This window comes from Oryctolagus cuniculus, chromosome 3 (assembly GCF_051225735.1).
Source record: "Oryctolagus cuniculus isolate XC-2025 breed Fujian yellow rabbit chromosome 3, ASM5122573v1, whole genome shotgun sequence".
Lineage (NCBI taxonomy): Eukaryota > Metazoa > Chordata > Mammalia > Lagomorpha > Leporidae > Oryctolagus > Oryctolagus cuniculus.
This window is the reverse complement of record NC_142869.1, coordinates 128267126-128289334: the sequence shown is the minus strand read 5'-3', so window position 1 is coordinate 128289334 and position 22209 is coordinate 128267126. Positions and strand designations below refer to the sequence as shown.

At 44.1% G+C, this 22209-nt stretch overlaps 1 protein-coding gene and 1 long non-coding RNA gene across 52 annotated transcripts in view; one reads left to right on the top strand and one right to left on the bottom strand.

The window, feature by feature from the left end:
* Positions 1-5942, bottom strand: part of CLASP1 (cytoplasmic linker associated protein 1) — a 293720-nt gene extending 287778 nt beyond the window's left edge. For 28 of the 50 annotated variants that reach the window (XM_051838611.3, XM_051838615.3, XM_051838620.3 and 25 more), the window contains exon 1: positions 5376-5839. The gene's annotated coding sequence lies outside the window, so the exon portion shown is untranslated. Of the gene's footprint in view, positions 1-4960; positions 5250-5375 lie in introns of those variants that run through there. The other 22 variants (XM_070071085.2, XM_089329376.1, XM_070071086.2 and 19 more) reach the window with 3 other exon arrangements.
* Positions 5943-5951: 9 nt separating this feature from the next.
* The window catches only part of LOC138849023 (uncharacterized), a 39423-nt gene continuing 23165 nt past the window's right edge, over positions 5952-22209 (top strand). Inside the window, exons 1-3 of one of the 2 annotated variants that reach the window (XR_011387347.1) lie at positions 5952-6224; positions 11303-11462; positions 11611-11848. This is a non-coding gene — a long non-coding RNA (uncharacterized LOC138849023). Of the gene's footprint in view, positions 6225-11302; positions 11463-11610; positions 11849-22209 lie in introns of those variants that run through there. The other variant, XR_016231681.1, reaches the window with a different exon arrangement.

Genomic DNA, 22209 nt, shown 5'->3' with positions numbered 1-22209 from the left:
ATAATACCACTTCACCTAATTTATCACAAGTAACACCACACACACACACACACAAATGGTGACTGCTGTATTATATGTAACATCAGAAAAACATGTCAAGGATCCCAGTTTGTCAAAATTTGCCAATTCAAAAACTATTAAAAATCAAAATTATGTATACTATGTAATTTTAAAGGCACTACTCATACTCATAAAACATGCAAGACCTAAAAGTATTTGCTAAAAAGCATGGACACACAACAGTCTCAAAAGGTGACACATGAAGAAATAGCAGCTTATGCTGAGAGACTTTAAATGTGGATTTTCCCTGTCTGGTCTCTCAACTTTCTGTATTATTGCTAAATTACAATGTCAAGACTATAAACAAATGTATCTGATTCTACCTGGACAGCTAACTGGACAACAGGCACAGACAGATGGGAAGTGCATCCTCTGACCACAGTAATCCTGAACAAAAACTCACCCAAATGTAGATGCTAACACATGGCTACAAGACCAACTCTAGATATTTCTTACCACAAAAGGTAAATCTTAAGAGTCACATATAAAGATAAAGCCTTGAATTTACTTTTGTTTTTTTAAAGCAAGCATATATGTGCTAAAGAAAAGGAGGAAATCTGGTTAGGCAGCTATTCACATAAAAAAAAAGATCAGGAGACTTAATGAACTATAACTTCAATACAAGCCAACAAAATTATATAGTGAAGACAGTGTGGTTCATGTGAATAGAACATCAGGTCCAGTTCTCCTCCAGCTCTGCCAGGACTGAATTTTCACTTGTGAGCCTCGGTCCCTCCCATGCAAACTCACAGGATAGTGATGTTTAGCTCCCTGGCTACCTCACAAGACTCAAAGGGAGTAATGAAGTTCCTAACTGTAAAAGCGCTTGGAAGACTCATTCTTATTTTTTAAATCTGGCTATTATTCTCATAAAAACACTCTCATTAAATACTTACAACACCACCCTCTTCTTCACCTTTATTTTATAGATGAAAACATTAAACAATGAGGCGATTATTTAATTGACCCTAAGTCACAAGACTAGCAAGTGACAGAACCAAAACTCCAAAGTTTGAAAGTCACTGATACAGTTCCATAACCAAAACACAAAAAAGGGCTGTATACTCTGTTCGGGGCATATCAGAGTTTTCTGCTTTATTTCAGACAGTGCAATTAAAGGACAATACAAAGACAAGAGCTGCCTGAAGAAAGCCTGGTGAGCCCATATTAAACCAGGAGGGGACAGAAGATATACAGCTGTCCCCATACATCAAGTATAACCAGCATCAATTCATGTCACCACTATCTCCCCTGATAGATTGTGAGCCCCTGAAATGTGGGGACCATTAACTTAACTGTACCCTCTTGGTACCTGGTGCCTAAGTGGAGAAAGAGTTTAGTAAAAAAAAAAAAAAAAAAATTAACCAATCAATCTAGAGATGGTCCACTCACTGTCCTGGGAAATATGAAGAGCTAACAATGAGAGAAAGATGTAATTCACATTGTTTCAAGAAGTGTAACTAAGGTCAGTAGGCAAAAAGGGAGGGCCAGACTCTGGTACAGTCTAAAAACACTGCTGGCAACCAAGACCCGTCCAGGAAAAGAGAAGCATCCTGCAGTTCAAAGCTGATGCCCAGAGCATAGTAGACGTGGGCAGGAGGTTGGATTCTGGCCTTGAAGAGACTCAGGAAGCAAGAGAGGAAACTACAAGGTGCTCCACAAAACTCTCTGTGCCCTCAAGGATCTGAAGAAAAATAAATGCACGGCAGTGAATCTGAGCAAGGAGGAAGATGATGCATACAACAGAAAACAGCAAGGAGTAAGAACACATCTAGGAAGGAAACAAGATAGTAGTTAAAGTTGTTACGGGACTGGTGCTGTGGCATAGCGGGTTAAACCACTGTCTGCAGGGCTGGCATCCCACATGGGGGCAGGTTCAAGTCTTGACTGCTCCACTTCTGATTCAGTTGCCTGCTAATGGCCTGGGAAAGCAGTGGAAGATGTGCTTGGGACCCTGCACCCACTTTAGAGACCTGGATTAAGCTCCTGGCTCCCAGCTTCAGATTGGCCCAGCCCTGCCTGCTGCAGCCACTTGCGGAGTGAACCAATCGACTTCTCGCTCTCTGCCTCTGCCTCTCCCTCTCTGTAACTTTAAATTTCAAATAAATAAATAATTTTTTTTTAAGTACAAGGATGTTATGGAAGAAATGCTATCCTTGAGCACACTACAGCTAGATCTTTAGGGAACCGGGGGACGCTACAGTGTGGCAGTAATACTATAAACATAAAACTGGCAAGGGGGCTGGTACTGTGGCTTAGTAGGTAAAGCTATGCTCTGGCTGCTCCACTTTTGATCCAGCTCCCTGCTACTGTGCCTGGGAAAGTAGCAGAAGATGGCCCAAGTGCTTGGGCCCCTGAAACCACATGGGAGATCCAGAAGCAGCTCCTGGCTCCTGGCTGTGCATGGGCCCAGCTATAGCCTTTGCGGTCATTTGGAGAATGAACCAGTGCATGGAACATCTCTTTTTCTCTCTCTCTAATTCTGCCTTTCAAATAAAAACAAATAACTCTCTTTAAAAACAAAACAAAAAATGGGCAGGAAAGCCTGGGATAGTAAAGAATCAACAAGAAGCAATCAGTAAATTCTAGTGCTTCGGAGGTCACTGAGTAGCACACATATATACAGACTTCATGAACAATGGCCCTGGAGGCACTGGGTAAAGAATGGATAGTTCATGTTTAAAAATCGCATCTGGTAAACCAAAAACCGTATCATTGATTTTTTTTTTCTTGGTTTAGTCTTCAAGATTAATAAATCCTTCTCTTATTCTTTTGAAAAATCTTCTAAATGATCTGTTTTTTAAAGATTTGTTATGTTTTACTACTGTCTACTATTTCTGCTATTTAATTTGGCAACTAGACTTGCAGCAATGAAAAGTGACAGTTTTAATAACTCAGCTCTGGGCCTAGTATTTATAATCGCCTAAATGACTGTATTAACCAACAATGCTACAAAATTTATAGTATTAGAATCTAAAAAGTACAATTTTGAGGCTGGCACTTCAGTGCAGCAGGTTAAAGTCTGCCATATAGGCACTGGTTTGAGTTCTGGTTGCTCCACTTCAGATCTAGCTCCCTGCTAATGTGCCCAAGAAAGCAGTGGAGGATGGTCCAAGTGCTTGGGCGCTTGCACCCACAGCCAGGAGGAACTCCCAGCTCCTGGTTTCAGCCTGGCCCACTCCCAGCTGTTGTGGTCATTTGGGGAGTGAACCAGTGTTTGGAAGACCTCCCTCTCTATCTCTCCCCCTCTCTTTCCATAACTCTGCCTTTCAAATAAATAAAATATAACTTTTTAAAGTACCATTTTAAGTAGAATTGTTAAGAATACAAACACATAATAAATTTAATTCTCTAGGCCAGGAAACTACATCACGCAACTTATAAATCATGACACTAACAAACTAAAGAAAACAGAATTATTGAAAGCCTTAAGTTAAAAAAAAAAAAAAACTAAATCCAAAATGAGTGAACAAAATATAACACATTTGAACAAAAAACATAATTTTCTGACCAATCATTTCTTAATGTTCATTTAAACTATTTTAAGTATCTGAAATCTTGTTCTCTAAAAAGCAAGTTCCCATCATCTAAACCACACTTAAAGAGATTCTATCACAGTAGTCACTGAAGCGTCAGAGTTTTGATTGCTATCAGTACAAAAGCTTACCTCTCTTTTATATGAATGAAGTTGAAATACATAGGTTAATCCAAAAGTCTGACACAAAAGGAGGTGCAATTATTCAATTCTACACAAATTTATGGTGTGAACTGAGCAAAGGCCTTTTATGTACTTGCAACATGGAGATAAAGGTAGGAAGTCCACCTCTTCAAAGCAGTTCTGATTATGATTAACCTTAGTTGGAAGAATTAAAAAGCAAAGAGAAATCCAAAAACTATTGTATAAAAATAAAAACTTTCAAAACCTAAAACACTATTACACATAAGCCCATAATAAACAATGAATTCTAGAAGCTGAGATTTGAGTAACAACTGCTAAAAAGGTGCAATTACACAATGTTACCAAGATAAATAAGAGAACAGCTCATCAAAACTTGAATCTTTGTTTAGCAAATACAGACGCTTAATAATATTCAGCACTCTGGGGCTTTGTGTTATTTTTTTCTTATCTATAGGCTCTCTGCTTCAATGTTACTATTCTCTTACTCCCTTGATGAGCAAACGGAGCCCACTGTCCCGACAGGATCCCTCGGAGAAGTAAATGTCACAAATAAGAATAGTAATAACAACTTCTGAAGCCAGGGTTGATCCAGGACTGTGGCTCCCAAACAGGGTGCAAGGTATGCGGTACCGTGCAGCTATTCCTCGCCCTGACTCTTCTGCAACCCGAAGCTCTCGTTGCCACATCTACAAATTAAAGTATCCTGCTACCAGAGCTCATGGGACCTACGTATGGTATTTAATAAACGAACCCCGCTACAAGAAATTCACCCAGATGCAGCATAGTATGCTTTAAGCCTCCACCTAATTTTTTTAGACAAACAGTAACTAATTTTTTAAAAAATTATGTAATAAGTTAGCCTCTGGAAAACCCCATACTCATCCGAGCAACTGAGAAAATGGAAAGCAAAATTCGATTAGCTCCATTGTACCCAACCAGGCTACCGTGCAGGATCACACACTCCTCTCCGTCAGAGCGTCTCTGCCAATACCAGAGAACAACAAAGGCAAGTTGAGGAGGCTGCACGGCTTAACTCAGCACTTGTCCGCTTTCCCAGCTTCCGCAGGCCCGAGGGACCGGGGACCCCCACGTCCCGCCCGCCCCGCGCCGCGCCGAGCGCTCGGCTTTTGTTCGGCCCGGCTGGGCGCCCCGGCCGCTGGCTCCCGGCCCCCGGCCCCCGGCCCCCGGCCCCCGGCCACTCTCTCCACACCCATCACTCGCCTGCGACTAGTTGCTACGGGCTCCTCAGCCGAGCCCCCTCCCCTCACCAGCCCCGGCTCCTTTCAGACACCGACCCGGCTGGGCTGGCTTCTCGCACCGGGCCGGGGACGCTCTGGTCAGGAGGGGCCCGGGGCGGGGTCCAGAGAGGGGCACACAAAGCCCGGCCGACCCCACAGTCGACCTTCCAGCCGACCCCCGCCGGCAAAGCGGCCTGGGAGCGGAGACCCACAGCCCCGGCTGTGCGCTCCCCGCCCAGCTGCCAGCGAAGGGCCGCCCCCTCCCCCCAAGTGCACCGGGCGCGGATGACAGCCCCGGACCTCGCCCCGACCTGGGCCCGGCGCCCGCCGCTGCGCGGAGGGGCTGGGACCTCGTCTGGGCTGGGGTCTGAAGCCCCTCGCCTTACCCCGGTACTTACAGTCCTATTATTTGCTACTGTTGTCGCTGCGGGTCACACAACCGCCGCCTTCTCCTCCACCCCAATGAGGTTAAGCGCTTGGTGCGGGGATTAAAAAAAAAAAAAAAAAAAAAAAAAAAAGGCGAGAGAAGGCGACGGCGCCTGCGCAATGCAGTCTCCCCGCTCTCTTAGCGCCACCGCGCCGGCTGGACCATAGAGTGTACACCGAGCCCAGAGAGGAGCTGCCTCTCTATGGTAACAGCCCGCGCAGGCGCCCGCCTGGAGGCGTGGACCTCTCGAGGTGAGGGCCCTGGGAGCTTTCGCTCCCACAGAGAGCGTGGGTTGACCCTGACGGGGATCCGTAGGACAAAGCTTCTTCAAGGAAAGCGTGCCGAGGCTGTCTGAGGTTAGGCCCCCTGGACACGGCCGCTGCAGCACGGCGCCAGCAAGCAGGCTTATGATGGCCCAAGCCAGAGTCCTCCCGCCTGAACTTCCTTTGGTCGGGGGTCTAATACCTGAAGGAAACAAGGCTTTCACTTCTGGGTTACGCGCGCACCGCCCCCTTCCGCCGCGAACACCCCCGATGACAGAAAGTGTGCCCTGAGCCTTGCCGTAGCGGGTGGTGGGGCCGGAAGCCCTACTCTTTAACGGTTCTTGGCCTTTTGAGAGCGCATTTGCGCCCGTGGAGGCCGTGAGAGCCTCGAGACGGCCGGCGAGGGTCGTGGGCATGTCGCTTTGGGCTGACTTGTGAGACAGTGTGGAGGGCGCGAATCGTGGGGCTGCCCTCTAGGCCGCTGAAGACCCAGTGTTCAGCCGTGTCGGGCCCCACGCCGGCCGCTAATTGGGTGTGGAAGCTGTTGTGTTGAAATGGTACGCCGCTTTCTGAACGTCACTTTCAGAGCTTTCCCGGGGGTGCCCTCGTGCCGCGCTCCGTGCAGCCCAACTGGGCGGCTGTGGGGAGGGGGCATGGGGTCGGCCTTTCTGTGGAGTGCGGGCGAAGGAGTGTTGACGGTTTGGAAGAGTTGGGGTGACAGCCAGTCCTGGGAAAGGTAACATCTTTGGGACAGAAGAACGAGCAACCTTTTGAAAATCCCTGGGTGATGATAAGCTTTCTGGGGAAGAAGGCCCCGGGGCGAAAGTCCAAGTGCGAGTGGATGGTCTCCTGTGGAAGACAGCAGGGTAACCGAAATCAGGGTGAGGGGCGGGAAATGTTGGGGGAGAGTAAGGTTTGGTAGGTAGGAATGAAAAAGATTGTTGTATACCCGTAACGTAAAACTGGCCGTGTGAACCCCTTAGTGTATAGAGTTAAGTACGCTTAATGTGGTTGTGCATCCACTCTCCAGAATCCTTTCCAGCTTGCAAAACAAACCACTCATTAAACAACCCCCCATTCGCCACCATTCTGCTCTCTGTCAGTGAATTGGACCGTGGGTATCCCCTAAAAAGGGTCAGAGAGTACTGATCTTGTGACTGGCTTATTTCACACAGCGTAGCATCCTTGACAGTTATCCACGTTCTGGCACGTGTCAGAATTCTCTTTTCTAAGGCTGAATGTGTTATACAAATACCTTTCGTTTGGCTTACCTCCACCTTTTTAATGCTGTGCATAATACTGCTGTGAACATGGTATACAAATGCCTGTTCATGGGAAAGAGTTTGACACAATGAGGGAAATCCGTACTTGCTACATGGTATCAGGCCCTTGGCTAGGCATGTTCCTCTCCCCTGGGCTCTGGAAGCTGAATACTGTACTCCATTTCCTGCCCCTTCGACATTTTGCAGGGTAAGAAAATCAAGGTTCTGGACTGACAGAAGGCATATGCTTAGGAAAGAAAACTACCATGGGTACTACACACCCATGAGCATTGACAGACAGTTCATTGGTTTGGACAAGGATATTGGAAGAAAATTTTCACATGAAAGTGACTTTTCTCAGGAGAATAGGCTGACATCAAAACCCAACATTGCTAGCACGTATAAAGGCTCAACTCACAAAACTGCATCTTCCCTAAAAGAACACTGCAGTTTAATTACAGGTCTGCTCATTGCCTTTAACAAACAGAACATGGCCAATGGGAACTTTGTATGTAATAGATTAATAAGACAGAGCCTTTCCTCCTCAACACTTCATCTTTCATTTTATATTTGCCAGAATACTGTACAACACCCCATTTGGCAGATGAGGAAATGGAGAAATTACTCTCAGGGTATCACATGACTGACTGGTATCAAGGCATTGAGTGGAACCTGGGCATCCAGAATTCCCACTCTGATTTGCTCTTCCTTGGAGAGATAGATAACAAAGCCCTGATAAATGAACCATGTTTCTGTTCAGTATCATGTTTCTCAGGGAATGCACGGCCAAATCCCATGATGGTAGTGCCAGTTAAACAAAGAGGGAGAGAATATAATAAGTGTTATAAGCAGTTTGAATTCACTCAAAAGTATGTGTACCAGGGTCACCGCAGTGATACATTGGTTAAGCTACCACCTGCAGCACTGGTATCCCATATGGGTGCCAGTTCAAGTCCTGGCTACTCCACTTCTGATCCAACTCCCAGCTAATGTGCCTGGGAAAGCAGCAGAGGATGGCCCAAGTGCTTGGGCCCCTATACCCAGGTGGGAGACCCAGATGAAGCTCCTGGATCCTGGCTTCTGCCTGACACAACTCTGGCCATTTGGGGAGTGAACCAGTGGATGGGAGATATATTTTCCTCTCTCTGCCTCTCCCTCTAACTCTGCCTTTCAAATAAAAAAATCTTTTTTTAAAAAAAAGTTGTGTATCAACTATGTCCTAAATACTTAGCAAATGGAAAAAATCGATGACCTAGACAGGAAAAATTTTTTTTAACAGAGTTAGTGAGAGAGACAGAGAGAAAGGTCTTCCTTTCTGTTGGTTCACCCCCCCTCAAATGGCCACTATGGTCGGAGCTACGCCAATCCGAAGCCAGGAGCCAGGTGCTTCCTCCTGGTCTCCCATGCGGGTACAGGCGCCCAAGCACTTGGGCCATCCTCCACTGCCTTACCAGCCACAGCAGAGAGCTGGACTGGAAGAGGAGCAGCTGGGACTAGAACCTGGCACCCATATGGGATTCTGGCACCACAGGCAGAGGATTAGCCAAGTGAGCCACAGCGCTGGCCCCAACAGGAAAATTTTTAAATGAAGTAAAATATAAAATCAGTAGGATAAATGTTGCAGGGGGAAAAAATTAAGCAACATGGGGAATGTGGGAGTGCTAGAGTAGCGAAAGAGGTTTTTGTTTAAATAATGGAGAGGAGTGCCCTGAGATGACAAACTTTGTGAAAAGGTGCAAGGGAAGTGGGGGAACAAGAAACATGCCTAGTCAGCAGAAAGGGCATTCCAGGTATAGAGAGGTGTAGGAATCATTCTGTAATGGCGATGCCTACTGCATTCTAAGAACAAAGAGGGCCAGAGTGACAGAAACAGAATACACCAGGGTAAAAGGAAGTGAGAGCAAAGATGTCACAGGATGCCAGATTGTTGCATGGACTTATAGGCCATTGTGAGGGCTTTGGCTTTTACTGATAGGAAACCACTGGAAGATTTCGAACAGGTAAGTAGCATAATGTGACTTCTGTTTTTTATTTTGTTTGAAAGAGAGAGAGATCTTCCATTGACTTGTTTACTCCACAAATAACTACAGCCAAGGCTAAATCCAGGAGACTAGAACTTTGTCTGGGTCTCCCATGTGGCAAGGACCCAAGTAATTGAGCCATCATATGCTGCCTCCCAGGGTGTGCCTTAGCAGAAAGCTGGAATAGGAAACAAACCCAGATATTCTGATATGGAATGTGGACATCCTGAGCTGCATGTTAACCACTGTGCCAAATGCCTGCCCCACATTAACTTTTTTAAAAAAAGATTTACTTATTTGAAAGACATCTGGTTCACTCAGATGGCCGCAGTGGCTGGGATTGGGCTGATCCAAAGCCAGGAGCTTCTTCCCAGTCTCCTTCATGGTTTCAGGGGCCCAAGTACTTGGGCCATCTTCTACTGCTTCCCCAAGTTTATTAGAAGGGAGCTGGATCAGAAGTGGAGCAGCAGGAACTCAAACTGGAGCCCATATGGGATGCCTGCATCACAGAACACTAGCATCCCTCCAAGTTAACATTTTAAAAGAAACCTTGGAGGAGAGGGGTGCAGGCATTGTGGCATGCCTGGGAAAGCCACTGCCTGTGATGCCAGCATTACATATGGGTGCTGGTTTGTGTCCCTGCTGCTTCAGTTCAGATCCAGCTCCCTGCTAATAGCCTGGGAAAAGCAACAGAAGATGGCTCAAGTGTTTGGGTCCCTGCCAAAGGAGTCGGAAGAAAGACCCTGGCTGAAGGTGTAAATTTGGGAGACATCAGTTTGTAGACTGTATTTAAAATCATGTGATCACCTAGATACTAAGTATAGACAGAAATTTGGATAAGATATCTAAGCCTCTGAAATAGGAGGAAACCAAGAAAGGAATCCCAGTTGAGTGGTGCAGGGTTTCAAGGAAGAGTAGCCACAGCAATGGGTGATGAGCTCTAATTGATTTTTGGTTATTAACACTGGAGTGGGTTTAAAGAAGAGAGGCAAAAACAGAACTGGAGAGGAGGGATAAATGCGGGGAGGGGTAGTTTTTGTTCTTCTTTAAACAAAATCATGTCCTCTGCAAATGGAAATTCTTTTCTCTTTCTAACATGAATCCCTTTTATCTCATTTTGCCTAATTTCCCCAGCTATAAACTCCAGTACAATGTTGAATAGAATGGGAAAAAGTGGGCATCCTTTCTTAGGTGAAAGCATTCCATTTTTCACCATTAAATATGGTGGTTTTTTTTTTTTTACTGTGGGTTTTTCATGTAGATTCTTTAACAAATTGCTGGTGTTCCTTTTTATTCCTAGATTGTTGAGTATTTTATCATTAAAGAGTTAGATTTTGGCCAGCACTGTGGCTCACTTGCCTAATCCTCAGCCTGCGGTGTCGGCACCCTGGGTTCTAGTCCCTGTTGGGGCACCGGATTCTGTCCCGGTTGCTCCTCTTCCAGTCCAGCTCTCTGCTGTGGTCCAGGAAGGCAGTGGAGGATGGCCCAAGTGCTTGGACCCTGCACCCGCATGGGAGACCAGGAGGAAGCACCTGGCTCCTGGCTTCGGATCGGCGCAGCGCACCAGCCGCAGCGCGCCCGGCCGCGGCGCACCAGCCGTAGTGGCCATTTGGGGGTGAACCAACAGAAAGGAAGACCTTTCTCTGTCTTTCTCACTGTATAACTCTGCCTGTCCAAAAAAAAAAAAAAAAAGAGTTAGTTTTTGTCAAATTCATTCATATCTGTGGTGAGGAGCATTTGGTTTTTGTCTTTTATTTTTATGTATATTATGTTGATTTTCACATATTAAGTGAACTTGGTATTCCTCAGACAAATTCCACTTGATTATGGTATTGAAGTTGATTAGATAATATTTTGTTGAAGACATCTGCATATTGGTCTCTGATTTTCTTGTTATATATATCTGGTTTTAGAATCAAGGTAATACTGGCCATAAAAAATTAGTTGGGAAGTGTTTCCTCCTCTATTTTTTTGAAGGAATTTGTGAAATTTTGAAATTTTTTAATGTTTGGTAGAATTCATCTGTGGATCCATTGGGGCATGAGCTTTTCTTTATCAGTATTTTTCTTTTTTCTTTTAATACTAATTTAATCTCTGTTATAGGTCTATTCAGATTCTCTACTTTTTCTTGAGTTATTTCAGTGGTTTGTATTTTTAGTAGGAATTTGTTTCATTTGAATATCCAATATGTTGGCACTCAACTGTTCATGATATTCTCATTTGATCCTTGTTAATATTCTCATTTGATCCTTGTTATTTCTATGAGATTGGTATTAAATAATTATCTCCTGGGGCTGGCACTGTGGCATAGTGAGTAAAGCCACCACCAATTTTGAGTCCTGGCTGTTTCAGTTCTGATCCAGCTCCCTGCCAGTGTGCCTGGGAAAGCAGCAGAGAATGGCCCAAGTGCTTGGGCCCCTGTACCCACGTAGGAGACCCAGATTAAGCTCCTGGTTTCAGCTTAGTCCAGCCCTGACCATTGCAGCCATCTGGAGAGTGAACCAGCAGATGGGTAAGCTCTCTCTCTGCCTTTTCTTCTCTAATACTGCCTTTCAAATAAATAAATAAATCTGGCACTGTGACGTAGCAGGTAAAGCTGCCACCTGCGGTGCTGGTATCCCATATGGGTGTCAGTCCCAGCTGCTCCTCTTCCAATCCAGCTCTCTGTTATGGCCTGGGAAAGCAATAGAAGATGGCCCAGGTCCTTGGGCCCCTGCACCCACGTGGGAGACCCAGAGGAAACTCCTGGCTCCTGGCTTCGGACTGGCTCAGCTCTGGCCATTGCGGCCAATTGGGGAGTGAACCAGAAGATAGGAGACCTATCTCTCTCTCTCTCTACCTCTCCTTCTCTCTGTATAACTCTGCCTTTCAAATAAATAAATAAAGCTTTAAAAAAAATTAGTTTCCTCTTTTTCATTCAGTTTGTTCAAGTAAAGATCTAATCAGTAGAACCAGCGTTGTGGATTAGTGGATAAAACCGCAGCCTGAAATGCCAACATCCCAAATGGGTGCTGATTCCTCTCCTAACTGCTCCACTCTGAGCTTGAGGCCTAGGAAAAGCAGGCCGTTAGTAGGGAGCTGGATCAGAAGTGGAGCAAGGGGATATAATTGGCACCCATATGGGATGCCAGTGTTGCAGGCAGCAGCTTTACCAGCTATGCCACTGCACTTGCAACATGCCTTCAAATTTTAAAAAGATCACTCATGCAATTTTTTACTCTATGGACAGGACCACAGCTGAAAGCAGGCAAAGCCAGAACTGGAGCCTGAGAACCAAGGCTTGTGATTTAATCTCGGGCTCTCTTAATGCTCTTTATGGGACTTTGTAACACATGTAACTGGATTTAATGACTGATAAACTTTGGCTTTGAAATGAACACTCCTGGTATAAGGTAGGAAAAATAGCATACACATACCTCAAAAGGTTCATGGAAAAGCTGAATTAAAAGATAAGCTCAGGGGCCGGCACCTTGGTGTAGCGGGTAAAGCCGCTACCTTGCAAGTTTTGGCATCCCATATGGGCCCGGCTGCTGCTCTTCTGATCCAGTTCTCTGCGTATGGCCTGGGAAAGCAGTGGAAGATGGCCCAAATCCTTGGGCCCTTTCACTCGTGTGGGAGACCCAGAAGCTCCTGGCTTCGGCCTGGCCCAGCCCCAGCCATTGGGGCCATTTGGGGGGTGAACCAGCAGATGGAAGACCTCTCCCTCTGCCTCTGCCTGTCTGTAACTCTGCCTTTCAAATAAATAAATCTTTTAAATTCATTTTTTAAAAAGATCATTTTGGTGTAAAAAGATTGTGACATTCATTCATAGTTTTTTCATAATATATTTTTTTTCGATGAGCTTTTTTTGTAAGATTTACTTTATTTATTTGAAAGGCAGAGTTAGAGAAAGAGCACGCACTTCCATCTGCTGGTTTACTCCCCAGATAGACACAACAGATAGGGCAGGGCTGGGCCAGGCCCAAGTCACAAGCCTAGAACCCCATCTGGGTCTCCCATGTGGGTGGCAGGGACCCAAGGACTTGGGCCATCTTCCACTGCTTGTACAGGCACATAAGTAGGAAGCTGGACTGGAAGTGGAGCAGCTGAGACTCGAACCAGTGTCCATATGGGATGCCAGTGTTCGAGGCAGCAGCTTAACTCCCTGCACTACAATGCTGGCCCCATGAGTGGTCATTTAAGACCTTTATGATTTCTTTGCCTTTTCTTATTTTACTCACAGTTTTGAGGATATTCTTGTTAGTATTGTGTTAAGGCTTAGCCAGCGACTAACACAGAGGCCTGCTGTGGGTGTTGGTTCATATAGCAGATTTAGCTTGGACATAGAGAACTTTCTGTAGCTAATTATCTCAGGATGGTAAGATTATTGTTCATTTTAAAATCTTATGTCTGTATTTCTCATTTTGTACAAATATAATTTTCATTAATTTTTAAAAGTCATTCTTAAATTTTTTAGCATATTTTTGATAACATTCCATAACAAAGAGAAGTCACTAAACTTTAGGTAGGAAGGTTTCTTCTCTTCTTATGATTAGTTACACAGTATCTTCCAGTCTAGGTTAGCCTAAATGCTTCAGTAATAGATACTTAAATCTAATTAGATAGTCAGCTTTATTTAATCTTTTTAATAATCTAGATTAGAAGCTCAATGAAAAAAGAAAATATTTGATGCCTACAGAAATGAGAGTTCAGAAAGAACAGCAGTACATAATGCTAACAAAATCTATGTTGTGGCTCATAAGGAATCTAGATTTGTACTGTTTAGGGAACAGGAAATCTCCACTAGAGAAGTGATGTGTGTTGCAGAAATGTGAGCGAAGGTGGGGTGTGTCTTTTGTAAATGATGAAATCAGGAGATGACAAACTAGTTTGCTAAGTCATAGTCGTAACCACTCCCTGGAGAGCAATTACTCTCATTACTTGGCTTACCTGTTAAGTATCACCTTTGGAAGGAGACAATGTAAATCCCATGGGTTTCCTCACCAGGCAAAGTGTTATGCTGCTGGTATGCCCCTCTTTAAATACCACTGAGCAGTGACTGGAGGACTCTTACAGTTAGGGGTGTCCTCATGGCTATTAATTCACTGTCATTCAGCCTGTTCACATGTCATCTAGCCTAGTCACAAACACATTTTCACTTTAAGGCAGAGTACAATTCTAATTTACAACATTGTCACAACTGTGAAATTGGTATTACAAAATCCACTTCTTAGTAAGAAAGACAATTTGAAAGTCAAGAGTTTTTAGTGTGAGAAGCCTGAGAAAATGCAGGTGGCTCAGTGGACAGTGCTGATGCAAAACCAATGATTCAATACCCCTTTAAACGTTACCTGTTGTCCAATGTGGCATAAAGAGCAGCTGTGCAGGCTTTTTGAAGACCATTCTTTATATCTAGTAAGGACTAAGGGAAAATACCAAGAAGTTGGTAACCTGACATAGTTTCAGTTTGGGAGTTTATTTAGAATTGCCATCAGTGAAGTCTTCCAAGCAACACTGGCCTGTGTGAGTTTGCAAATAGCCCAATCCATTCATCTGTATAGGTCCATTTTCAGTTTTTGTTATAACTAAGTATCTGAGGCTGGCTGATATGCTATAAAGAAAAGAGGTTTACTTAGCTCACAGATTCTGGAGGCTGAAAATCCAAGGTTGGGCAGCCCCATCTGTTCCACCTCTGGTGAGGAAGGCCTCAGGGCAGATGGCATCACAGTGGTGGGAGTAACTGTGAGAATGGTCACAAGGTAAGACAGGAAGCCAGAGAGATTCAGGGGTCAGGCTCCCTCACTTACAACAACTGACACCTGTAGGAGCTAACCAGCATCCCGTGAGAACTAAATCTTTTCTGAGTGCTGCACTTGCAATGACTTAATCACTTTCCCACTGGGCCCTACCTCGTAGAGATTCCACTGAAGACCAAGCTTTCAACACATGAACCCTCATCCCACATCCAAACCATAGCACTATCCAGATGCAAAGAAGCATTTAGAGACATTCAGTCTCAAAAGAAGGGTAATTTGCTTTCATTTACACATTATCTATTAACTTCTTTACCAAAATGTAACCTTCCCTGGGTATGTACAGCATACATAAAAATTTTTATACTCTAAGAAGTCATTTTAGGGGGCCAGCGCTCTGCTTTGGTCTGGGAAAGCAGTAGAAGATGGCCCAAGTCCTTGGGCCCCTGCACCCACGTGAGGTGAGAGATCCAGAGAAAGCTCCTGGCTCCTGGCTTTGGATCAGCACAGCTCTGGCCATTGCGGCCAACTGGGGAGTGAACCATATAGATAAAAGACCTCTCTCTTTCTCTCTCTCTCTCTCTGCCTGTCTTCTCTCTGTGTAACTTTAACTTGCAAATAAAAATAAATAAATCTTTTTAAAAAGTCAGTTTAGTAGGAAAAACAAAGAGCTCCTAGACCATTCAGTTAATACAGTGATGGAAATGTGCATAGGAGCCGGCGCTGTGGCTCAATAGGCTAATCCTCCGCCTTGCGGCGCCAGCACACCGGGTTCTAGTTCCGGTCAGGGCGTCGGATTCTGTCCCAGTTGCCCCTCTTCCAGGCCAGCTCTCTGCTGTGGCCAGGGAGTGCAGTGGAGGATGGCCCGAGTGCTTGGGCCCTGCACCCCATGGGAGACCAGGAGAAGCACCTGGCTCCTGGCTTCGGATCAGCACGGTGCGCTGGCCGCAGCGGCCATTGGAGGGTGAACCAACGGCAAAAGGAAGACCTTTCTCTCTGTGTCTCTCTCTCACTGTCCACTCTGCCTGTAAAAAAAAAAAAAAAAAAAAAAAAAAAAAAAAAAAAAAAAGTGCATAGGGTTACATGTGCATATAGTTACACAAGGGGCACATAGCAGGTGTGGGTGAGTTGAAGAAAGCTAAGGAGCAATGAAGTCATTGTTCTGGAGTAGGCACCTGGATCGGAAGTGGAACATTGGAACTCATCATTATGATGTATTCAGACTTTCAGAACTATAATAATGATTTAGACTAGTTTTCATTTGAACAGGGTCTATTTATATATATTCTGACAGTCTTAAGAAAAAACCTTCATCTTTCCACTTCAACTCAGAGTTCCAACAACACCTCAAAAAGGGGTCATATTTTGACATGTAGACCGGCACACACATTCTGAGACACACACACTTCACAGTCACCTACATAAAACCAAGTGAGGCAAGAGTTCATCAGCTATGGGGCTGGCGTTATAGCATAAAAGGTAAGGCTGCCCCTGCACAGGTGCTGACAGCCCATATGGTCTCCGGTTTGAGTTCTAGCTGCTGCACTTCAGATCTGGCTCTCTGCTATGGCCTGGGAAAGCAGTGGAAGATGGCCCAAGTCCTTGGGCTCCTGCACCCACATGGGAGACCCAGAAGAAACTCCTGGCTTCGGATCTGTACAGCTCCAGCCATTCCAGCCATCTGGAGAGTGAGCTAGTGGAACAAAGACCTCATTCTCTGCCTCTGCCTCTCTGTAACTCTGCCTTTCAAATAAATAAATAAATCTTAAAAAAAAAAAAAGCTCATCAGCCAGATCATAATGTGTACATAAAAGTGCCCTAATACTTCTACTTTAGTAAAAATAACAGATCCCTGTCTTTATGTGTTCCCTTATATTAGGGATAATTCCAGCTATCTGCCGTGAATCTCAGGGTACTGCCTGACTGTCATGCACGAGAATCTTTGCTACTCCAACAATTGCACAGTTGTGTTACTTCTATTTTTGTTTTTGCCACATCAATTCTGTCATAACGGTACTTGAAATAGAGGTGGTCTGTCATTCTGCTAGCTTGCAGTTTAAAAGGCTAAATGATACATTAAGAAATCAATAATTTTATAAATAATTTCTAAGATGTATACTTACCATATTTTCTGACTAGTTTTATTTATTTAGACTTTTCTACTATTTGTGTTCCTGGGTGAAATTACCTTGTCTACTGCTGCTTGCAGTGACTGTGGTGCTTTTACTTCTTTTCAGATGACATTATCTTCATGTCAGATTTTCTAGTTTTAATTATCACTGCCTCTAGTTTTTTTTTTTTTAATATTTATTTACTTGAAGGTAGAGTTAAAGAGAGAGAAGAGAGAGAAGAGACAGAGAGAGATCTTCCATCTGCTGGTTCACTCCCTAAATTACTGAAGCCAGGAGCCAGAGCTTTTTCTGGTCTCCCATGTGGGTGCAGGGGTCCAGGGACTTGGGCCATCCTCACTGCTTTCCCAGGCACATTAGCAGGGAGCTGGATCGAAAGTGCAGCAGCCTGGACTTGAACCAGTGCCCATATTGCATGCCAGCACTGCAGGCCATGGCTTAACCCACTGCACCACAGTGTTCCTCTAGTTTTTAAAGAAGTCATTGCATGCACAGTATTGAGTATGTCTTTAACTCTGTTCAGTCACTGAACTTTTCCTAAAATGTATTTTGATTTGATCAGCCCTCAAATTTTGCTGTTGCCCATGAGTGATTTTGCTGTATAACTTCAGCAGTGTTTTGCTCCTGAACTGGTCCACATTGCATTTGTCTGCATCATCTACCACATGCACCAACCTTCTGAGTCATCTGGAATTAGGTATCCTCCCTGCTATTAACTGTGTACTGTTTAAACTTCCCCAGTTGCCGCCTGTCTCCTCTCTTTTTTAATTCAACACCACGTGAATTAAACTTAGCTTGGTTACTTTCAGCCCATATATCCTGATGCAGCAGGTAGTTGCCAACTCTTGAAACTAATAGGTTTGTCTAGAAGTTGACACTTCTTATTCCCACTGATCTTAAATATTTGACATTATACAAATTCAAAAGGCAAGATTATACCTTTTTTTGGTCAAGAAGCCCTTTCTCCATTGATAATATATCAGTCTAAACAAAAAAAAAAAATTTGTACCACACCTCAGAAAACAAGTTAGTTTCCTAGTAGTGCCAAGTAGGAAGAAAGTTGAATTTTTATGGTGGAGAGACCACCAACACCAAGGGATTTGCTGGACGACTCCAGTATATGTGACAAAGACAACGCCATTCCATGCCTAAATGAGCAGCTAGGACATTTGCCTAGTTGGAGATGGGACATCTGGTTTCTACACTTTCAACATGGGCATGAGAAAAGCCTCGCATCCCCAAAAGTTGTCCAAAAGGGTTGGCATTGTGGTGCAGTGAGCCAAGCTGCCACCTGCAATGCCAGCATTCTGTATCTGAGCCCCAGTTCACTTCTTGGCTACTCTGTTTCTGATCCAGTTCCCTACTAATGCACATGGAAAGGAGCAGGAAGACGGCTCAAGTGCCACCCTTGTGGAGACACAAATGGCACTCCAGGGTCCTGGCTACAGCCTAAACCACCTCTGGCTGTTGCAGCCATCAAGAGATTGAATCAGCAGATGGAAGATCTCACTCTTGCTCTCAATCTCCCTTTCAAATAAAAACATAAATTAAAAAAAAAACGTTGTCTAAGAAAAACCAGTATTTATCCAACTTATGTGATGGAAATAATAGGAAACAGAGCCTCAAATCCAGCATCAGAATCCAGAAGGTACCTTAGATATTATCTTATCTACCACCCTTATTTTAGTGTGAGAAAACTGAAGGCCAGATCATTTAAGGGATTGACCTAAGGCCCTGTATTCAGGTTAATGATAGATTCAGAACTAGAACCAGGTCGTTCTGGCTTCATTTCAGTAGACCTATGACTGACGAGTAAACTTGACCGCACAGTTTGAACCCATGTTCTAAAAGGCATTTTATATCCAGCTCATGAATGTCTCTTTCTCAAAAAGTCAGGTAAGCATGTTGAAATATTGTGAAAAGAAAGCACTAGTTATGAATTGGGAAGAAATACCTGCACAGACTTGCTAAGTGGAAATATTTGGCTTCCTCAAGACAAAGAGTCTCAGTCATGAGGTTAAAGTCACCAGCTGAGAACGACAACTATTTTTGGAAGCAGTAGGCTGAAATTAGAACTTAAAGAGTTTACAGAAAATTTAATTTGGAGCTATCTCACAACATTGGGAGTTATTTTGGGGTTTGTTTTTGGGTTTCTTTTTTTTAAAAAAAAAAAGATTCATTTTATTTATTTGAAAGGAAGAGACAGAGAAAGATCTTCCATCTGCTGGTTCACTCCTCATATGGCTGCAACAGCTGGGGCTGTGCCAGGCAAAAAGCCAGGAGCCAAGAACTCCATCCATATCTCCCACATTGGTGCCAGGGGCCCAAATATTTGGGCTGTCTTCCACTGCTTTCCCAGGTGCATTGTTGAGGTGGAGCATCTGGGATTCGAACCAACAGAGGTCTCTGCTTGCTTCTACTAAAATAAAGACATTTTCTTTGAAAAAGAACAGAATTCCACTTATATTAGCATCAAAAATTAGGAGCCGGTGCCATGGTGCAGTGGGTTAATCCTCCGCCTGTGGCGCCAGCATCCCATATGGCACCAATCCTAGTCCCAGCTGTTCCTTTTCCAATCTGGCTCTCTGCTATAGCCTGGGAAAGCAATAGAAGATGGCCCAAGTGCTTGGGCCCCTGTACCCGCATGGTAGACCAAGAAGAAGCACCTGGCTCCTGGCTTTGGATTGGCACAGCTCCAAAAGTTGTGGCCATTTGGGGAGTGAACCAACAAAAGGAAGACCTTTCTCTCTGTCTTTCCCTCTCACTGTCTGTAACTCTACCTCTCAAATAAATAAATAAAAATCTTTAAAAAAATAATAAAACACTTAGGAATAGATTTAACATAAGAAGTTCAAGACTGGCACACTGAACATTATTGAAAGGAATCAAAGACCACAGTAACTGAAAAGACATGGGTTCAGGGACTTAATGTGGGTAGGGTGGTAGTATTTTCCAACCTGATTTGCATATTTATTACAATTTTTATCAAGTCCCAACCAGCTTCTTGCAAAAATGAACAAACTCATTGTAAAATTAATACAAACATGCAAGGGGCCAAGAAAAGTCAAATGATCTTGAAAAAAAAAAGAACAAAGTTGGAGGAATCACACTTTCCAATTTGAATGCTATAATAATCAAAAGAATATTGGGGTGCTGGCACTGTGCCATAGCTGGTAAAGCCACCACCTGCTGAGCTGGCATCCCATATGGACACTGGTTTGAGTCCCAGCTGCTCTACTTCAAATCCATCTCTCTGCTATGGCCTGGGAAAGCAGTAGGAGATGGCCCAAATGCTTGGGCCCCTGCACCCGCGTGGGAGACCAGGAAGAAGCAACTGGCTCCTGGCTTCGGATCGGCACAGCTCCAACCGTTGTGGCCATTTGGGGAGTGAACCAGCAGAAGGAAGACCTTTCTCTCTGTCTCTGCCTCTCACTGTCTGTAACTCTACCTCTCAAATAAAATCTAAAAAAAAAAAAAGTTTAAAAAAATTTTGACTCAAAATGAAGTAAAGACCTAACTGTAAAATGCACAGTACAAACTTAAGAGGAAAACATATGAGTAAATCTTCATGTCTTTGTCCTTGATTTAGTAACAGTTTCTTTACTAAGACAGCAGAATGAGAGACAACAGAATAAAAAACCAGGTAAACTAGACTACATGAAAATTTAATGTACTTCATATGAGGCTATTCAGAAAAAATAGACAAGCCACAGAATGGGAGAAAATATTTATAAATCATGTATCTGATAAGAGTCTAGTATCCAGGGCCGGCGCTGTGGCTCAATAGGCCAATCCTCCGCCTGCGGCACTGGCACCCCAAGTTCTAATCCTGGCTGGGGCACTGGATTCTGTCCCAGTTGCTCCTCTTCCAGTCCAGCTCTCTGCTGTGGCCCAGGAGTGCAGTGGAGGATGGCCCAAGTGCTTGGGCCCTGCACCCACATGGGAGACCAGAAGAAGCACCTGGCTCCTGGCTTCCGATCAGCGCGGTACGCCCGCCGCAGTGTGCCGGCTGCGGAGGCCATTGGAGGGTGAACCAACGGAAAAGGAAGACCTTTCTCTCTGTCTCTCTCTCTCTCTCACTGTCCACTCTGCCTGTCAAAAAAATTTTTTTTAATTAAAAAAAATTTAAAGAGACTAGTATCCAGAATATATAAAGAACACTTATGACGCAATAATAAAAAGACAACCCAATTTAAAAATTGGCAAAGATAGGAATGTACATTTCTCTAAAGAAGATGCACAATGGCCAATTTGCCCATAAAAAGATGGCTCAGTATCATTAGCCATTAGAGAAATGCAAATCAAAGCCACAATGATATACAGTGCATACCAACTAGAGTGGCTATAATAAAAAAAATTTTTTTAAAGAAGACAATACCAAATTGTGGTGAGAACCCTTATCAACACTTCTGGTGATATAAACTGGTACAGCTGCTTTATAAAACTATTTGACAGTTTTTCAAAAAGTTAGACACAGAACTCTACTACTAAGTGTGTGCCCAGGAAAACTGAAAGCACACATCTGGGGCCAGCACTCTGGAATAGCGGGTAAAGCTGCTGCCTGCAGTGCCAGCATCCCATATGGGTGCCAGTTCAAGTCCAGGCTGCTCCATTTCCAATCTAGCTCCCTGATGAAGTACCTGGGAAAGCAATGGAGGATGGCCCAAGTGCTTGGGCCCCTGCACACACATGGGAGACCAGGAAGAAGTTCCTGGCTCCTGGCTTCAGATCAGCCCAGCTCCGGCCATTGCAGCCAACTGGGGATTGAACCAGTGGATGGAAGACCTCTCTCTCTGCCTCTGCCTCTCTGTAACTCCACCTTTCAAAAAAAAAAAAAAAAAAAAAAAAAAAAAAAAAAAAAAAACAATAAATCTTTGAAAATAATAAATAAATGAAAGCTGCTACTATTTGTTTTGTTTGGAGAAGATGAAATGGATAAAGGTCAACATAATGAGCTTCAGCTATTGATCTCTACATATCATTCCTTACTAGAAGCTTCAGGAAGTCCTGGAGAAATGGCTGATTCTGCATCTAAAGCAGGGAATATAAAAGGCAGCCTGGGAAACTTAAAAAAAAAAAAAAGCAAAGACGTTTTTAAAGGTAGAGTGTATTAAAGGGACACAGGAGCAGCTGGGGCAATGATTGGCCAAAGCTGAGAAGATTTATTGACACCCATTACTAGAAAATTGTTAATTATGGGGAAAGAATTAAGCATTTAGCTTACCTTCCCAGTAAGAAATCTATTTTAGGAGGCAAACATTTGCCTACCAGTTAAAATGCCCTAATCCCATATTGGAGTGTCTGGGTTTGACCCCAGGCTCCAGTTCCTGACTCCAGCTTCCTGTTAATGCAGACCCTGAGAGGCAGTGGTGATGGCTCAAGTAGTTAAGTCCTGCCA